The following is an 18,551-nucleotide window of genomic DNA, read 5'->3' as shown; positions in this document are numbered from 1 at the left end:
GTGACAGTTTGAGAATTTCCTGATGTATTTTCTACTTAATTACCTGGATTAACACCCAATCGAGAAGTGGAATTTAAGATTGATATTTTTATGGGTACTACGCCTATCTCAATGGCCCCATACCGAATGGCTCCAACTGAACTTAGAGAATTTAAGGCTTCATTGCAAGAGTTCCTCGATGGGGTTCATTAGAAAGAGTGTATATCGTGGGATGTACTATCTCAATTATCAAAATGTGAATTCTGGTTACTGGAAGTTTTTCTTGGCACGTGATTTCGGCAGAGGAATCAGAATGGATCCCAAGAAAGTACAAGCAATTGTGGAATGAAAACTCTGAAAAAGTTTCTAAAGTTGAAGTTTCTTGAGATTAGCTGGCTATTACTGGAAATTCTTGAAGATTCTCGATGATTGCTTCTCCACTTACTAATCTGCTTAGAAAAGATGTGTCATTATTCGAACTGAAAATGTAAAGAAAGCTTCTATACAATTAAGAATATTCTAACAGAAACACCAGTTTTAGTGCAACCAATCATGTAAACATTATGGATTATAGTGATGCCTCATAATGGTTTGGGATGTGAGTTGATGCAATAAGTAAAGTGGTAGCCTATGTTTCGAGACAATTAAAGATCATGAAAGGATTATCTAACACATGATTTGGAGTTAGCAGTTGTGGTGTTTGCTTTGAAAATATGGCGCCACTACCTATATGGTGAGCGGTGTTATACTTATACAAATCATAAAAGTTTGAAGTATCTGCTAACACAAAAAGAATTAAATCTAAGAAAAGGACATGGATCAAGCTTTTAGAAGACTATGATGTGATTATCGACTATCGTCCTAGAAAGGCTAATGTGGTAGCTGACACACTTAGCCGAAAGATTTTTGCTTTAAGAGCTTTGGATGCTATATCGATGAAAATTAATGGTGTGTGTCTTGCAGAATTAAGGTTGATACATGTATTGTTGGATAAGATCAAAGATCTTCAAAGAAAGGACGAAAAATGTTTAGCAAAGATTGAGCAAGTGAAGAAAAGTGAAACTAAAGACTTTGAATTAAGTCTAATGGATGTTTGTATTTGAGATCGAGTTTGCATACCCGATGATGAAGAATTGAAAAAGATCTTCTTTTTGAAGCTCATTATAGTCCTTTGACTACGCATCCAAGAGGATATAAAATATATCAAGATCTAAAGAGTCATTATTAGTGGGCAAGCATGAAAAGAGTTATAATGAGTTTGTATCCAAATGTTTGACTTGTCAGTAGGTACAAGTAGAGCATCAAGTGTCATTTAATTTATTACAACCTATTTTATTCCTCAGTGGAAATGGGAAAGGGTTACTATGGATTTCATGACAGTTTACCTTTGACTCCAGTAATAAGACTCAATTTGGGTGACTGTGGATAGACTAAAAGACATCACATTATTCTAGTTTGAGGGGATTACTAAATGGATAAGTATTTTGAGTTATATATCAAGAAGATTGTACAACTACATGGAGTACCTATCTCGATAATTTCTGAAAAAGACCCAAGATTTACTTTAAGGTTTGGAAGTCTCTGCATGAAGCCTTGGGAACTTGATTAAATTTCAGTACAACTTTTCATCCGTAGACAGATGGTCAGTCTGAGGGGACTATTCAGATACTTGAAGATATGCTAAGGACGTTTGTTATTGATTTTAAAAGATCATAGGAAAATATTTGCCCATAGCAGTTTGCTTATAACAACAGTTATCAATCGAGTATTAAGATGGCTCCTTTGAAGCATTTACGGAATAAAATACCGATACCACTTAATTGGTATGAGCTAAAGGATCGAGATAATTGGTCCAGATCTGATCAAAAAAATGGAAGAAAAGTAAAGGTTATTCAAGACAATCTTAAGATAGCTGACAGATAAATCTTATTCTGATTTGAAAAGAAAAGAGATTGAGTATCAAGAGGGTGATAAAGTATTCCTTAAAGTTTCACCATAGAAAAAGGTTCTAAGATTTGGACGTAAAGGGAAGTTGAGTCTGAGATTCATTAACCGTATGAAATTATAAAGAGGGTTGGTCTAGTATCTTATCAGTTAGCATTGTGATCGTGTGTAATATGTGTGTTGGGCAGGAAACTCTGTACGAGTATACACAATCAATGCAAGTAATATATAGTGAGTGAGTTATCATCTCCACAGGGATTGGTGGGAATTTTTATATTTACTACAGCTAGAACTAAGATCACTAATTAGTCCTAAGATATTGTCTAAAAATAAAATAAGCAATAACAATTATGTGAAAGTGGAAAAGTATTATTGAGGAGAGAAAAATTATAAAGAAAAGTTTGGTCGAGGCAATAAAGATATGCAAAGGTAACAAATAAAAGTTTCAAAGCAATAAAAATGTTGAGTTAATATAATCTGAAAAACCTCACACAATCAGATATCTAATGGAACACTTGGGTTGAATTTGCTATGGCAAGAATTTTTCTATGTCTAGAATGATTTAGTATGTTATGCTTATGCTGCCCGAAATGTACTAGAGTGTTACTAGAACTTTGCTACGCAATACTACTCATAGTGAACTATAACCCTTGTTTTCTCAAACTGTTGTTGTGGCAATACTCTTCAGCGTAAACTATAACTTTTAGCCTATCATACTAGAGCATTCACCCTTTTAGTCGAATAAAACCCTCTCCTTATCTAAGGAAGATTAGAACCTCACCATCCAGGATTAGTTCCCTTGTTCATATAGATCAAACCTAGCTCTTGATATTAGGTATCAACTCATAGAAAAATGAAATCTATCAAAACCTCTTACAAAGACTAGGAATGTTTTTCTGTGGCACAAGCAATCTCTAAAAGCTCTTACATTCTCAAGGCAAAAGTTTAAAACAATGAACAACACAATACTTAGCATAAACAAACTTCGTCATTCATTAACAATCAAATAAAGTAGCATCCAATCCTAATCCTATACCAAATAAAAGTTTATGGTGTGCTAAATATCATCCCAAAATTTAGTCTTTAAGTAAGCCCTTAATTGATACGGAAATAAAGAACAATAGGAAGAAAAACTCCCAAAACATAGCTCTATCGTGACATTTGAACCACCACCATACTACTTCAGTGACCAGTCTCTCGAGGGCCTGGTCACCGCTCCAGTAAAGCCCATCTATGGAGGGCACCAAGGATGGTCGAGTGAGAATGGTATAAAAGTGAACTGTCACTGCCACTTACTCTAAGCTTCTTTTTAGGGTATACTCTCCTCTCTCCAAAAATCCCCTTTTTTGAATAGATATAATATGGTATTTATAGGGAATTTATAGGGTTAGTGCCGTTGGAAATTCCCTAAATACCCTTGGCTTCACCCTTTGCGTGAATAGTCATGATAGTTGGCAGTGGTCCCAAATTTTTATGAGGCCATGATGTATGTGAGGTTGATTAGATAGTTGGCCAAGTGAAGTCATCAGCTTCGTCTTGTGTTGTGTCAAACTTGTAAGATAAAACTCATCTTGGCAAGAAAATTTGTTCCTCACTATCATCTTCTTATGTTCCACAGGCCCTAGAAAATTAATTTGTCAGCAATTGAATTCTTTCTTAGCCATTTTCTGCATCATCACAACCAACAAAAAACTTTCCCCTCAACAGCATCAGATTACTCAAATAAACTTTCCCTAGCAAAACTTAACCACAACATTCACATATGTCCTTAAACTAAATGCACCAAAAACTAAATCAATGGCTTTTAAACACTCAATGACTTAAGTAAAAAGACACAAAACATAGACTTTTTACGGAGTTATCACACCCCCAACTTAAACAATTGATTATCCTCAATCAATGGATAATAAGCAGTAAAAGAAATAAAGTATCATGGCAAAGTATAAATTAGGTGATATAGGTTGAATCTACACTTCAATGGAAGTGAGTAGATAGCCTTATTTGTGTCCCGATCTAGGAATGACAAGTACTGATGTCCTTGAGTTATAAGTTTGGGTTACAAAGATAAGAAAGAAAATGATTAATGGAATATGAAATGGATAAATAAGATAAGTAATGAAATGAAAGAAATAAATAGAGTTGGTTGCGGAATTATGAAGATATTGATGGCCTTAATGGAAGATGTTGATGGTGTTGATGTGAATGGAAGATGATTGATGTTGTATCTCAAACACGCCAAAGATGAAACTATGCTAGAAAGCACAATCCCGATCATAAACTTGTTGAGGGGTGGCGATAGTGTCTTCAACCCACTAGATATAAAATCTAGGAATTTAGGAATCAAGGTGAAGGAATGAAGCCACAAGTATAAGAAATATACTTGTTTAATCGATAAAGTTCACAAAGAACTTTGAAGAGAGAATTAACTCATAAAGGTTTGTTTATAATATGAATAAGATGAGTACAAATGATGGCAAGCCTCACAATTTATAGGAAATGAGAGGGCTTGGCCAAATGGTTACATAATGTTTCAACTAGATACATGTCTCTAAGGAAAGTACATAATGCTTGAGATGAAAAGATTAATCCTTTGGCTTGGTGATGGTTCAGCTACCTCTTCAAAGGAGACATGTTGGTTCAGCTAGGATGAAGATACATCTCCCTTGGCCAAATGGTGTCATGCTTGTTCATCTTGGTGCCAAAGATATCTCCCCTGGCCGAATGGTGTAGTGTCTCCTCAAGTTGGCGCCAAATCTATCATGTGAAAGGCATGTGGGTGGTGGTCGAATAGGCATGCTTTGTCTCATGTCTCTTGGTGATTTAGGCCTCCAATGGATGCAATCTCACCAACGTGCTCCTTGATGAAAGGGAATCTTCATGGGCAACATTATTCATTAAAGGTCACAATGTTTGGAAAGATAACCTTTCATGTTTGAGCTAATTCTCAGGTGAATGAGCTGGAGGTGAGCTGGTTATAGGTGAGTTGTAGCATGGTGAACATTATGGCAGCTTCTTGTGAAAAGGTACCTCTTGAGGTGGCAATTATTCACGAAAAGGTACGATTTCAAAAAATTTAACTTAGGACATATTTAAAGTGTCCTAAGTGGTGATGATGATGGTGCAACTCCTCAGCTGAATTGAGGTCATCTTATAGCTCAAATCTTTATCTCAATCCAGCTATGAGCTCACGGGTCTGTGAACAACTTTTCACCAAATGTTCCTTATGTTCTCCTAAACGTCCCCATGTAAGTTTCCTTGCCTTTGCTTTCTCCATTTAGCTCCAAGATAGCTCCCAAGTTGTGGTCGAATGTACCTACACACATAACATAAAGAATAAGTTAAGTATATGAACTATATATATGTATAAGATAAAGAAGTGTACTATAGGTTATTTAATAATCAATATGTAACATATTAAACAACCTATTATATAATGTTCTTTGTCATTAAAAGATTTAAAGCAGGAATGCACTTATGAGAAAGTACTTCCCTGAATTGTTTTGCCCTTGCACGAGTGATAGGTATTTAGGCATGACTTCAGGATCCATTTGTGTGGTTACGATCACATCATTAGGACATCAGGGTTTAAAATTTCAACCCTCATAATTTTTTGGTCTCAACATGTTAGACTGAATAAGAAGCCAAGTACTCTTCCCTAGGTGATATTAGCATATCTATGCCAGCAAAGGATACTGATCTGGAGATCTTAGCAACAGGACCTATCACTCATTCTAAGGTAAAGTATTTCAAGGAAGTTCTTACTCTTAAGTGTTTACAAGTTTCTGAATCAGTCCATAATGATTATGCCTTAGAAACTAAGCTTTTCAATGTGTTATGTACTGATGTGTAACGTCACCTTAGTTATACTAAGTAATTATACGCATTTGTATTAGTTTTATTAAATAATAAGTATGTGCATTATATATTCACAATGTTATCATTAATTAATTATCTTATCCTAATTTAGTCCTAATTTTAATTTTTATTAATTTAGTCCTAATTTTAGTCATTTAAGGAATAAATTTTATTTTTATTTAATTTAGTCCTAGTTTTTAAGGAATATATTAATATGTTCACTCTTTTACTTTAAGATACTGATGAGAACTAATTTTGGTTTGGTGGTTGTTTATGGTTGGCCTTGGCACAATAGAGATGTTTGTGTTTATGGATCGTCGACGTGGAAGTGGCGGCGAGGGCGGGTACGGTGTCAAGAATAAGGTGGAAATTATGAACCTGCGGTCGGGAAAATAGACTCCCCGAGGAAGTGTTACCGGTCCAAAAATTTCTGGCCACCATTGTCGGATGAATATGTTTTGATATGAAAAACTGCAGATGCATACATACACATGCATTTTTCAAAGTTGGGGGTCTTTTCTATCTCCATGGTTGAGCAAGTGTGGAAAATAGTTACGCTAGATTGTCTTCTCTCCTACTTATATTTGTCTTTCAATGTGTTTGTGTGTCGACATTGTGTGGTCATCCATTTCCTCATTTATGTTAACATCTAATGAAATTCCCTCCGTTTGCTTGCGAAATTTGTAGATTTTTGTCCATTACTATTTTAGTTCTTGATGGTAATCATTAATGCCATTGTACCACAATATTTTTACAAGTATTTTCACATTCTTTGCACACATACATATAGATCAACACTTAACCAAAAAGGGGATGGAAATCTCAATGGAACGGTATTTTTCTTCTATTCAAATGTAGGTTGGGGTGATTATAAAGTATATATTTAAAAAAATTGTAATCAATTGACAACGTACATATATTGTGCACACATGACTGTTTGAATCTTAGACCTCTAAAGAAAACAATATTCATTTTACTTCTGAAGAAATATGATTGTAGACATTGGCGTAGTCACGCTTTGGCCAGGGTGGGCACGTGGCCACCCTAAAATCTAAATTTTCTTCGATTAGTTACTTATTTTACTGATGGTGTCCACCTTGAAATTTTCTTACCCACCTTGAAATCTGAGTTTTTTGATTATTTACTTATTTTAACGACAGTGCCCACCTTGAAATTTTTATTTGTACTCATTCCATTTAAAAATTTTATGTTATTAACATATGTGTGCTCATCTTAAAGGGCGAATATAAAAATTAGGCCACCAATAATAAGTATCAAAAAATTAAATTGTAAGAGCAAGAAAAAATAAATAAATTTGTTTGTAAATTATTTTTTAGTATGTTAATAAACTATCTAATACATACATAGTTATCTCACACATTTTCGGGACCCTGATTAAAACTAAAAGATGGACCCTTATAAAATGAAAGTATATTCTAATACTTTGAATAATTAATTTAATAGTATATTAATAAATCGTATAAAAATGATTAAATTAGGGGCTTAAACTAAAAAAGTTAAAAATATGATTGAAAAAATTAATCCCAATATAAAGGTAAAAGTAATATTAAAAAAATAGGGACATAAATGAAAAAAATTAGGGGCCTAAATTATATGAGTAAAAAATGGGTGAAAATAATTAGGGGCTTCAATTATAAATGTAAAATGTGAGATTGAAAAAAAACAAGAGCTTAATTATAAAGATACAAGGTGTGATTGAAAAACTTAGGATCATCAATTATTAATGTAAAAAAAAAGAGATTGAAAAAAAAATTAAGGGTCTCCATTATAAAGATAAAAAGTATGATTAAAAAATTAAGGACCTCAATTATAAGGATAAAAAATTAAAATTAAAGAAAATTAAAGGGTTAAATTATAAAAATAAAAAATATAATAAAAAATTAGGAGCCCAATACAAGAATGAGCGGCATGAACAGTTAGCCCAAAAATAAGAAATATAATTTTAATGAAAAAAGAAAAATAATTTAAAAATATCATATCAATGCCGTTCTTGATTTTTTAATGATGAATAACTAACAAAATTAAAATGTAACGTTAAGTATAATTTTAAAAAATAATAATTGAATAACCAAACAAAATAAAGTAATAGATAAGTGACTAAATAAATATTTATTATTTTTAATTATATATGAATTTCACAATTAGACTCCGGAGAAGAAAGAGCCCTAAATACGGGCTTGATTATCGGTTATCTCTAATAACTTTCAACGAAGATAATTATTGATGGGTGAACAGTTGTCACATAATTATTTGAATCCGCATATATCCAACATTTGAAGATGTTTGTAGCAAATGCCATTTAAGATTAAATGCGCAACTTCGGTCACATTGTTGAACAAAAAAAAAAAAAATATTGGTCTAGTGGCCAGGAAATTCATGAATCTAACCAAAAAAAATACACATGCCATTTGATAATAAATAAATACGGTTAAATAAAAGGGTAAAGTATAAATAGTCCCTAAATTTTAGGGTACTTATATTTTGATCACCCAACTTTTTAAACTTGCAATACAAACATATAATTTTTAGGGTAGGCACCGCCTATAAAATAAGTAAATTGAAAATTTCATATTTTAAAATGTACACTTACTCACCATCACCTAGGTGTGGCTCCGTCACTGAATATAAGATATATTTGCATTATATTAATTAAATTGTTTTTTGAAAAAAATACTATTTTATATTCACATTAATTTAAAAAAACATAAAACAAGACATTTATTAGAATTTGATATATTTTAATGTAATATCGTTAATTTTAGAATTAAAAAGTAAAAAAAATTAAGAGAATATTACCTTTTTAATAAATGTGTGCTTCGTGGGTGTTTTTATTAACATGACAACATTTTTCGACATAGCTTCCAACATTGATAATATTCAAAATCAAATTAAAATATAAAAACAATTAAAAGTTAAAAGAATTTTAAAAGAATTCTAAAAATTTTATCTAAAAAATAAAAAAAATGTTACATTCTTAAATTTTTTCTGATATTATTTAAGTAAATAAATATTTTTTTCTAATAAAATTGTCATATATACATATTAAATCTAAATAAAAAAGTAAAAGTTGAAGAAAGTGAAAGAATGTAGTGTGCCCATTTACAATGCATTCAAGAATGGTAGTCAATTAAAGTTCGTAAAGGGAAATTGAAGTTTTTTTTTTACAATAAGTTTAGTTAGGGGTTGTTCCTCAGTTTAAAATCAAATATACTTAAGATTCAATTGAGATTTACATAGGAATTTACAGATTGTCCACAAAAAATAACAGTGGTAGAATTCGAACTTACCCACCAATTGAAGCTTTTGAAACACGTTTTCAATTCTAAAATTTTAATTATATATTTTATTCAATTTAATTATATATTAATATATGATATTGAATTTTATTTGCACCTAATCTACTAATCCAAGTCAGATTTTGTAGATCAATTATGAAGACCCTTCCAACTAATTTACGCTCTTCACGATTCAAACTCGATTTTACTTATGAAATTTATTACTTCATAATCTATTCGATAAACAAAGCTTTTAGGGGACCTAAGATACGGGCCTCCTTTAGTTTGTTCTATGCGGGTGTTTTCTTGCGTCTCCGTTTCGTTTTCGGTCGCTGTTTATGTTATGCGCCGCTTGGAATTCGGAGAATTTCCTTATCCGTTGCCGGAAGCTGACATTGTCGATATTGCTTGCTTGCCTTTGTTGCTTCTTCTTTGCTGCTGTTTTCCTCTTGCGGTGGTCAAAAGAAGTGAGCTTGAACGGTCCTTGTTGCTTCACAAGGATGATGGAAGCTTCTCTAGAGATGATGGTAATTTCAGTAATGCTAGCATCTGGAGCCAACTCACATCTCATGGCTAAACCCCTTTTTGAAAAGGGTCGAATCGAGAAACTCGAGTTGCACCATATTCCTACAGTTCCAGAATCCGAAACTGCAGAAAATGCTTCGTTGTTGCTGGAAGAATCGCTTCGAACAGAAAATGCAGTCCGCTTCATTGCCGAAAGCAATAACTGGCACCATGGAAATCCCTGGCTGTAAATCAGTTTTGCAGGTATTTCTTTTCTCAATTCATTGTATATTTGCAGACACTGCCATGCAACATATATAATGCTTATGTTTAACGTTTGTTTGTTTGTTTTTTTTTTTTTTTTTTTGTGTGTGTAGGGCTTAATACAATTGCCTCCTACATTGAACCCTTATTAGCAGCTTTGTGAATTTCTTAACACAAAAGAATCATGGTTCAAGCTACCAATATGGTCTGGTTCTTGCATTTATCTTCTTTTCAAAGACCGCAGCATCACTGACTCAACGACTGTGATACTTTGGTGCTCAGAGGGGAAGAAGAGTTCGTGAGGCTCTGACGGTGTTGATTTATAAAATGTCTCTGTCCACTAAGTTTGTAGGTCCAAGCAGTGGTAAATCTAAATCTATAAATGTGGTTGCGGAGAGAATTGGAGACTTTTGCTGGTACATTCATGGAGTTTGTTTGCTACCAATCCAAGTCTTTCTAGCCTTGGTGATACTTTACCGGAATCTCGGTGCAGCTTCCATTGCCGCCGTATTTGCCACGATCTTGGTGATGGTGAGTAACACTCCGTTGAGCAATAGGCAAGAGAGACTTCACTCCAAGATCATGGAAGCTAAGGATTCGAGGATAAAGGCAAACTGCAGAGACTCTAAAAAGCATGAGAGTCTTGAAACTTCATTCATGGGAACCTACTTTCTTGAATAAGATTCTTCAACTTAGGGAGACTGAGCGAAACTGTCTTAAGAAGTACCTATATACATGCTCAGCTGTTGCATTTCTGTTTTGGGCATTGCCAACTCTGTGTCGGTCATCACATTTGGTGTTTGCATTTTGTTTAAAACACCATTAACATTGGGAACGGTTCTTTCAACCCTGGCAACTTTTCGGATTCTACAAGAACCTATATAAAGCCTTCCTGAGCTCATTTCCATGATTGCTCAGACAAAAGTCTCGTTAGATCGAATTCAAGAGTTCCTCGGAGAGAAGATCAATGGAAGTTCATAACTGGATGTGCACCAAAGGAATCTGATGTCGCAATAGAAATTGAGGCAGAGGAATATGCTTGGGACAAAGCTTATGTTCCTCAGAGATCTTGGGTTCAAACAGGCACTATCAGAGAGAACTATTATTCGGGAAGGAGATGGCTAAAGCTTTCTATGAACATGTTCTTGAGGCATGTGTCTTGAACCAAGATATAGAGATATGGGATAATAAAGAAATGAGCATCATCGGAGAACGAGGAATGAACTTAAGTGGAGGCCAAAAGCAGCAGATTCAGTTGGACGGATTGTTATTGATGGAGTCGATATTTCCACCATTGGATTGCAGGATCTGAGGTCTAGATTGGGCATAATCCCACATGATCCAACATTGTTTCAAGGAACCATAAGAACCAATTAGATCCTTTGCAGAAGCTACAGATCAAGAAATCTGGAGCAAAATGTAAATCCTGGTTTCTCTGGTAATATATAGAGAAAATGATTGGAGATGCTGGGATCAAATCCCGAACCTGCTGAATACCATGATGGTTGATTAAACCAACTAAGCTAAGCTCAGTTTTCTTCTCGAATTTTTCGGTTTCACTGAAAGAAACTCATGACAGGTCCTTAACAAGGTCGTCTTGCAGACATAGTGAGGCAAGATCAAAGGCTTCTTTATGCTCCAGGTATAAAAGTTAGTAATTTCACGATGAATTGTACTTCATTTGATATAATTTTCAATGCAGTTGACACTTATGTTTCCTGGACTCGGTATGAGTGTTGAACATGGATATATGCTTGACACGAGCATATTCTATTTTTTTTCCAAGTTATTCCATATTTTTTAAGAAGTCATTGAAGAGTCATAGTTCCATACCCGTGCTTGAAATGTGTCTAAAATGAGATAACAGAATTGTTTAAAGAAAAATGAAGTGTCAGAAAAAATGTAATTATCTATGCAGTGGCTGAAGATGGAGAGAGTGTTGGACAAAGACAACTAGTTTGCCTGGCAAGGGTACTTCTAAAGAAAAGGAGGATCTTAGTGCTGGATGAGGCAACAACTTCCATTGATACAGCAAGGATAATGTGATTTAGGAGACAATAAGACAAGAGACAAACAAATGCACTCTCATCACTGTGACACATGGGATACCGACTGTTATTGACAACGACTTAGTTCTTGTCCTTGACAAAGGTAAGTTCTAATAATGTATGTATGTATGTACGTACTTGTCTAATGTATGTATGTATGTACTTATCCTGTTAGGACACCATAAAAACAGTTGTTTAAACATAAAAAGATAGAAAATATTGAATCAGGTTGCTTGAATTGCGACGACTGATTTGATTACCCTTTTGGTTTTTTGATAGGGAAGCGGTGGCGGATTGATGAACGTTGCTCTTGTTGAAGAATCAAACCTAGAAAGTTCTAGACTCGATGAAGAACAAAGGGGATGAATAGGGAAGGTGGCGGCAGCAGCTAGGATTCTTTAGGGTTTCTTTTATGTGCTGGAATCAAGGCAATAGATTAGAATAAAATAAACAAAAGATAAATAAAGGAAGATGAAATAAGATAATAAAGAAATCAGAAGATCTCCCTTATGAAGGTGACGGTAAAGATGATTGATGGTGCGAATGGATTTGTGATAATAGATGGATAAGTGTCCTATCGAGCCCTCCTAGTCGCAATGAAAAGGCAAACACGATAAATGGCTCTAATCAACCCCTCCTAGTCGCGATGAAAAGGCAAATTGGAGTGTGAAGATTAATCTCCCTCACAAGAACTTGAAAGAACTCCAGGAGAAGAAGCTTTGAAGCACAAGGCAATCAGCACTTGCAAAAACAAACTCGTTGTTATTGATCAAAGAAATCTCAATTACAAGTTGAATGAAGCCTTTTTATATAGGGGCTGAATTCTAAAGGTCCTAAATAACTAAAGAATAAAATAATAAAACTAAACATGTTTTAACTCTAATTCCTAATAAAATAATAATAACTAAAAATATTGTTTTAACCCAACCTTAATTCCTAATAAAATAATAAATCTGATCCTAAAGATAATTAATCATCCTATAAATTATATTACAAATAATCAATATAAATATTGAAAATTCGTAATATTTACAAAATAACGTATTAATCCCGTATAGGATTTCCTGCATGCACCATCTTCAGTAAAATGGTCATATCTTGAGTTTCCGATATCGGATTGATGCGATTCAAGAACCGTTGAAAGGATAGAGATAGACGGTTGTATGTCAGAAGACATGTTGACCAAATAAGATCAGGATCCCATTTAAAAAGTCGTCTCAAGTATGCTATTGTTCTGGTCTTCTTTTCCAATGCTTGGACGGGTGGATAATTTGGAAGAGTTATTACTTCTTCTTTTGATGTGAGCCTTGTGATGCATTTATCATCCTCCCTTTCTTCAAAAAGATTCGACCTCGAATCTGAAACATTAAAGGGAGCAACATTAGAATTGTTTAATGATTCATTCACATTATTCTTACCGAATATATATGCTTTGAATCTTCGAGACTTTGTTCTTCTAATAGGTTCGAGTAGAAACATTAGTCCAAAGAAGCATGTATTATGGACTCTGGTGCATGTATCATTCCCCCACTCCTCAAAAGGAATTAGATGTTGAACGGAAAACTTGTGAAACATTTACCAGGATCAATGTGATATGTTTATGCGTTTTAGTCGAGGTTCTTCTTATAGGAACTGATTTCTTGTAGTCTTGAAATCCTATTTTTCATACAAGTCTTGTAATATGATGTTTTGGTTGAAATTCAACATGGCGTCGACCTCTGTTGGCTTTCTGTATGATTGCTTCAGATAATTTCTCCATGGTTTTATTCTTGTGTGGCGAGAATGAGTGTTTAAAAACCATGTCAACTGGTTTGTTAAAGTAATCCCTTAAGTCTCCTAAGTGTGGTTCATGAATTAAGAATTCTCGGGAGGAGATTTGTGGACTGTAAAACTGTTTGGTTGGCAAGGAAACTCATATACAAATAAGCTCATTAGAACACTTTTAAAAGTATGGGTAGAATTATCAGAAATATCCGAGTTATTGTGATACATCTTTGATATGTTCAATTCTCGGAATAGTAGTATGCGTTTGATAGGTAAGAGTATACCTTCGTGGTAGTGCATCGTCTATTGTGTTTTGCTTACCTCGGTCTTGGACTCCGTAAATCGTGACTCTTAATTGATATGGCATAGTGATTAGGGCATTCAGGTGGTAACCCGTCAGGAGGGTCACCTAACTATTCGACAACTCTTGGCGATGGAAGATGGTGTGGTTCAGTCTCCTGTTGCTTTTACTTTCTCATCATTTACATGGATTCTCTGTGCATGAACTATAAAGCATGTGGAGTTGTTCAAGTCATGTTTCATCATTAAGATGGCATCACGACTAAGGCTTTCCTGGATGTAGCCTTTTTGTAACAAATCTAACTCTTTGGTTTCTTCGAGATTGTATGTTTGACGAGGTATGATGCAACCTTGAATTAGATTGATTTGGTGTTGTTTTCCTTTTTTCGGTGGTAATTCGTTAGGTGGATCACCTAACACTTCTCGAAAATCCTGTAACAAAGATGAAAACACACTAGGCAAATCCTTGTTAATGTTAGAAATCGAAACAATTGATTCCCTAAAGTGAACAAGGATGGAAGGTTGTTTGTAAAGAAGGTTCTCTCTCAATTCTTTTGTGCTCACACATAGATTTTGAGTCACTCTTTTCTTCTCACAATTAGGTTCATTCACCTCCCATGGGTCATTATTCTTTTGGTTTTTGAAACTAGTGACCTCTTTTTCTTTTGCCTCTTTCTCAGCTTTTTCTTTTTTACTTTCTCTACTCTGACAAATTATCATTTGATCTTTAGGGGTTGGAAGTGTGTCATTCTTTGCTGGTCGTTCTTTCTCCTTGTCATGTTTGTCATCTCTTGGCTTTTTCAGAGAAGATGGAGTAGAAGATGAGGAAGGATTTGAAGGATTACCTTGGTAAGAGGATGAAATACCTTGGTAATATTCTCTGAATCGGAATCTCCTTTGTATTTGTGTTTCGATTGTCATTGCTTTCTTTAGTGTATCTTCGAGGTTTTCGTACTCATGGAGATCAAGAAGATCAGTGATGTTTGAGTTTAAGCCGACGACGAATCTTGACACGGTTACCTCTTCTTTTTCGGTTATGTTAGCCCTATTGAGTAAGGACTGCATCTCCTTGTAGTAGTCTTCAACTGAACTTCTACCTTGTCGAAGTTGGTGTAGTCGTAGTTTAACTTCTCGTGTATAATGTGTCGGTAGGATCGCTTCCTCATGGTTTGTTTGAGGTCGGTCCAAGAAGTGATTGTTGGAATTTGGAAGTTCTGGATCTTTTTCCTTGTTTGCATCCACCAAGTTCGAGCATATCCTTCGAATTGCATGGTGATGAGGTGAACTTGTTTAGCTTGGGGGCAATCATGGTATGCGAACATGAGATCAACTTTTCCTTCCCAATCGATGTACCTGTCTGGATCGTTGTCTCCTTTGAAAGACGGGATCGTGAACTTTGGTTTTGCAAAGAGTTCGGGTGCTTGTAAACTTGGTTGTTCTCGCTGGGTACCAAAAGTTCAACATTGTTTGGTCTTGGATTTTGGTTTGGTAGATCCAGTTGTGGTTCTGTCGTTTTTCTCATGGTTTCATCAAATCTTTCAACTTGAGTCGTGAGTCGGGAAAGTGTGGCTAAGATAGCCGTAAGTGTCTTGTTGTTATTGTCGCCCATCCTGAAATCATAACACTCAAAAGAAAATTTTAAAGTAAAATAAAAATAAAAGAAAGAAAATTCAACAAGCAAGAAACCTCACAAGTCACTCCAAAAAAAGTAACACAACGAGAGGCAAGTAAGCCGATCTTGTACACTTTAAAACTCACTTTACCAAGTAGTCTTCAACAGTTCGTATCGGAGTTTGATTACTAGCAAAGGCGATAAGAAAAACCTAAAAGTTCTAAGAGGCCAAACAAGGGTTAGACTCCAAGAGAACGAGAATGCAAAGAAGGAAGAAGTATGCAAACTCTTTAGTCCTACTAACACAATGAAGATAATGTGTTAGATAATGCAAAAGAACAATAATAAGGAAAAACAAAAGAACCTAAAGCACTAAGAGTAAAAGAAAAAAAGAACCAACCCAGAAACCTGGAAAACGCTGGATCAATTTGAGCAACATTTTTGAGGAGGTTACCGGTGTCAAAAAATTCTGGAAAAATTCTTGAATGTCTTTTGATGCGTCAAGAAACCACCTGTAAAATTTCAGAACTAAATACCTTCAGTAGTATCCAGTAGACTCTGTTGAATGGTGAGTCCTCAAACAATCTGTTTTTCTTGATCGCTTTGTTCGAAGGTGTTTTTGATCTCCAAAAATTCTGATTTTTTGTTTGAATGATCTTCAATATATGAATTTTCAATCTGGAAATTTTCACCACGAAATTCCTCCTGAAACGATGAATCTTCTCTGAACTAGCTCCGTTGGGGTACCTTGACGGTTTTGTGTACAAGAACAAGCAAAATTACTTGCTTCTTTCCAAGATTCGGCCCAAATCTGATACCAATTGATAGGGAAGCGGTGGCAGATTGATGAACGTTGCTCTTGTTGAAGAATCAAACCTAGAAAGCTCTAGACTCGATGAATAACAAAGGGGATGAATAAGGGAAGGTGGCGGCAGCAGCTAAGATTCTTTAGGGTTTCTTTTATGTGCTGGAATCAAGGAAATAAGATTAGAATAAAATAAACAAAAGATAAATAAACGGAAGATGAAATAAGATAATAAAGAAATCAGAAGATCTCCCTTATGAAGGTGAACGGTAAAGATGATTGATGGTGCGAATGGATTTGTGGATAATAGATGGATAAGTGTCCTATCGAGCCCTCCTAGTCGCAATGAAAAGGCAAACACGATAAATGGCTCTAACCAACCCTCCTAGTCGTGATGAAAAGGCAAATTGGAGTGTGAAGATTAATCTCCCTCACAAGAACTTGAAAGAACTCCAGGAGAAGGAAGCTTCGAAGGCACAAGGCAATCAGCACTTGCAAAAACACGTTGTATTATTGATCAAAGAAATCTCAATTACAAAATTGAATGAAGCCTCCTTTATATAGGGGCTGAATTCTAAAGGTCCTAAATAATTAAAGAATAAAATAATAATAAACTAAACATGTTTTAACTCTAATTCCTAATAAAATAATAATAACTAAAAATATTGTTTTAACCCAACCTTAATTCCTAATAAAATAATAAATCTGATCCTAAAAGATAATTAATCATCCTATATTAAATTATATTACAAATAATCAATATAAATATTGAAAATTCGTAATATTTACAAAATAACGTATTAATCCCGTATAGGATTTCCTGCATGCACCATCTTCAGTAAAATGGTCATATCTTGAGTTCCCGATACCGGATTGATGCAATTCAAGAACCGTTGAAAAGATAAGAGACAGACGGTTGTATGTGCAGAAGACATGTTGACCAAATAAGATCAGGATCCCATTCAAAAAGTCGTCTCAAGTCTGCTATTGTTCTGGTCTTCTTTTCCAATGCTTGGACGAGTGGATCATTTGGAAGAGTTATTACTTCTTCCTTTGATGTGAGCCTTGTGATGCATGTATCATTTTTGTTTAGCATTAGTTTCAGCTGATTGAAGCAAATTTACTGCTTGATGCCAGGACAAGTTGCAGAGTACGATAAGCCTGGGAAATTACTGGAGGACAATTGTTCTTCGTTTTTGAAGCTGGTGGCTGAGTTTCTGAGATCATCATCCAAAAGTAGTAATAATAATCATCAGCATTAAGAATCTGTGTTTGAGAATCAACAGCATGGGTGGGTGAACTGCAAAAACATCTTGCAGGGTATCAGGACGGAGTGTGCCTCAACAGCGAGAGAGCTTTTGGACTAGTTTAGAAGGTTAATAAGACAAAACAAGTTGAATAGATGATTTGTTTGAGCCAAAATGATTGAAAATGGCAGCTTGTTGGAAAAAACCATTTCTCGAATTTTCCTTTTTGACACAGTTTCAAGAAAGGGTCTAGTCCATTGAAGAACATAAATGTCTTTAAAGATAGGAATTAAGAGTTCAACAATGTATGAGGAAGACTTAATGACTGATATTTGATATCTGCGGATTATGTAAATACGAAGTTAATGAATTTTAGAAAATCTATGTTTGTTATTAAAAAAACTTGAGTAACCGAAATTCGATTATCTGATATTTGATTTGGGTGATTGGAAGACTTGATTGAGTCGAATTCAACTTAATTGGTAATTGACAGTGGCAAATTTATACATCCGATTATCTAATATTGAAGTAGGCCTCAGCAAATCAACTCGGTTAGGTATCTCTCTGCAACAACTTCAGAAATTGTTTCTTTTAGCGGTTCCACAAAGCCTTCAGCCATCAAAGTCTAATGAGCCTGTTCCGCAACAATATATGAAACATTGTTTCAATCTTTAAGGCAAATCAGGGTAGCTAAACTATGAAATATACTTGAGCCTCTCAAAATACGTATTATTTTCACTTAGCTCCCTGTTTAAGTTATTATAAACTTCATTCCATTCTTCAATAGAGTTCTTGGAAGCCATTAAACCTCCCATAGCCACAATAGCTAATGGCAAGCCTTCACATTTTGCAACCAGCTTACTTGCTGAAGATTCAAGATATGTCGACCCTTGCCAACAAAAGCTTTCTTGGAAAAAAGAGCCAGACTATTAT

At 34.7% G+C, this 18,551-nt stretch overlaps 1 pseudogene; it reads left to right on the top strand.

Moving 5' to 3' along the window:
- Positions 1–9,310: 9,310 nt before the first annotated feature.
- Positions 9,311–11,154, top strand: LOC120142779 (annotated as a pseudogene).
- Positions 11,155–18,551: the final 7,397 nt, after the last annotated feature.

The sequence above is a fragment of the Hibiscus syriacus genome, unplaced genomic scaffold (genome assembly GCF_006381635.1).
Source record: "Hibiscus syriacus cultivar Baekdansim isolate YM2019G1 unplaced genomic scaffold, ASM638163v2 tig00110831_pilon, whole genome shotgun sequence".
NCBI classification, from domain to species: Eukaryota; Viridiplantae; Streptophyta; class Magnoliopsida; order Malvales; family Malvaceae; genus Hibiscus; species Hibiscus syriacus.
The sequence above is the reverse complement of the archived record's forward strand: the minus strand, read 5'-3'. Positions and strand labels throughout refer to the sequence as shown.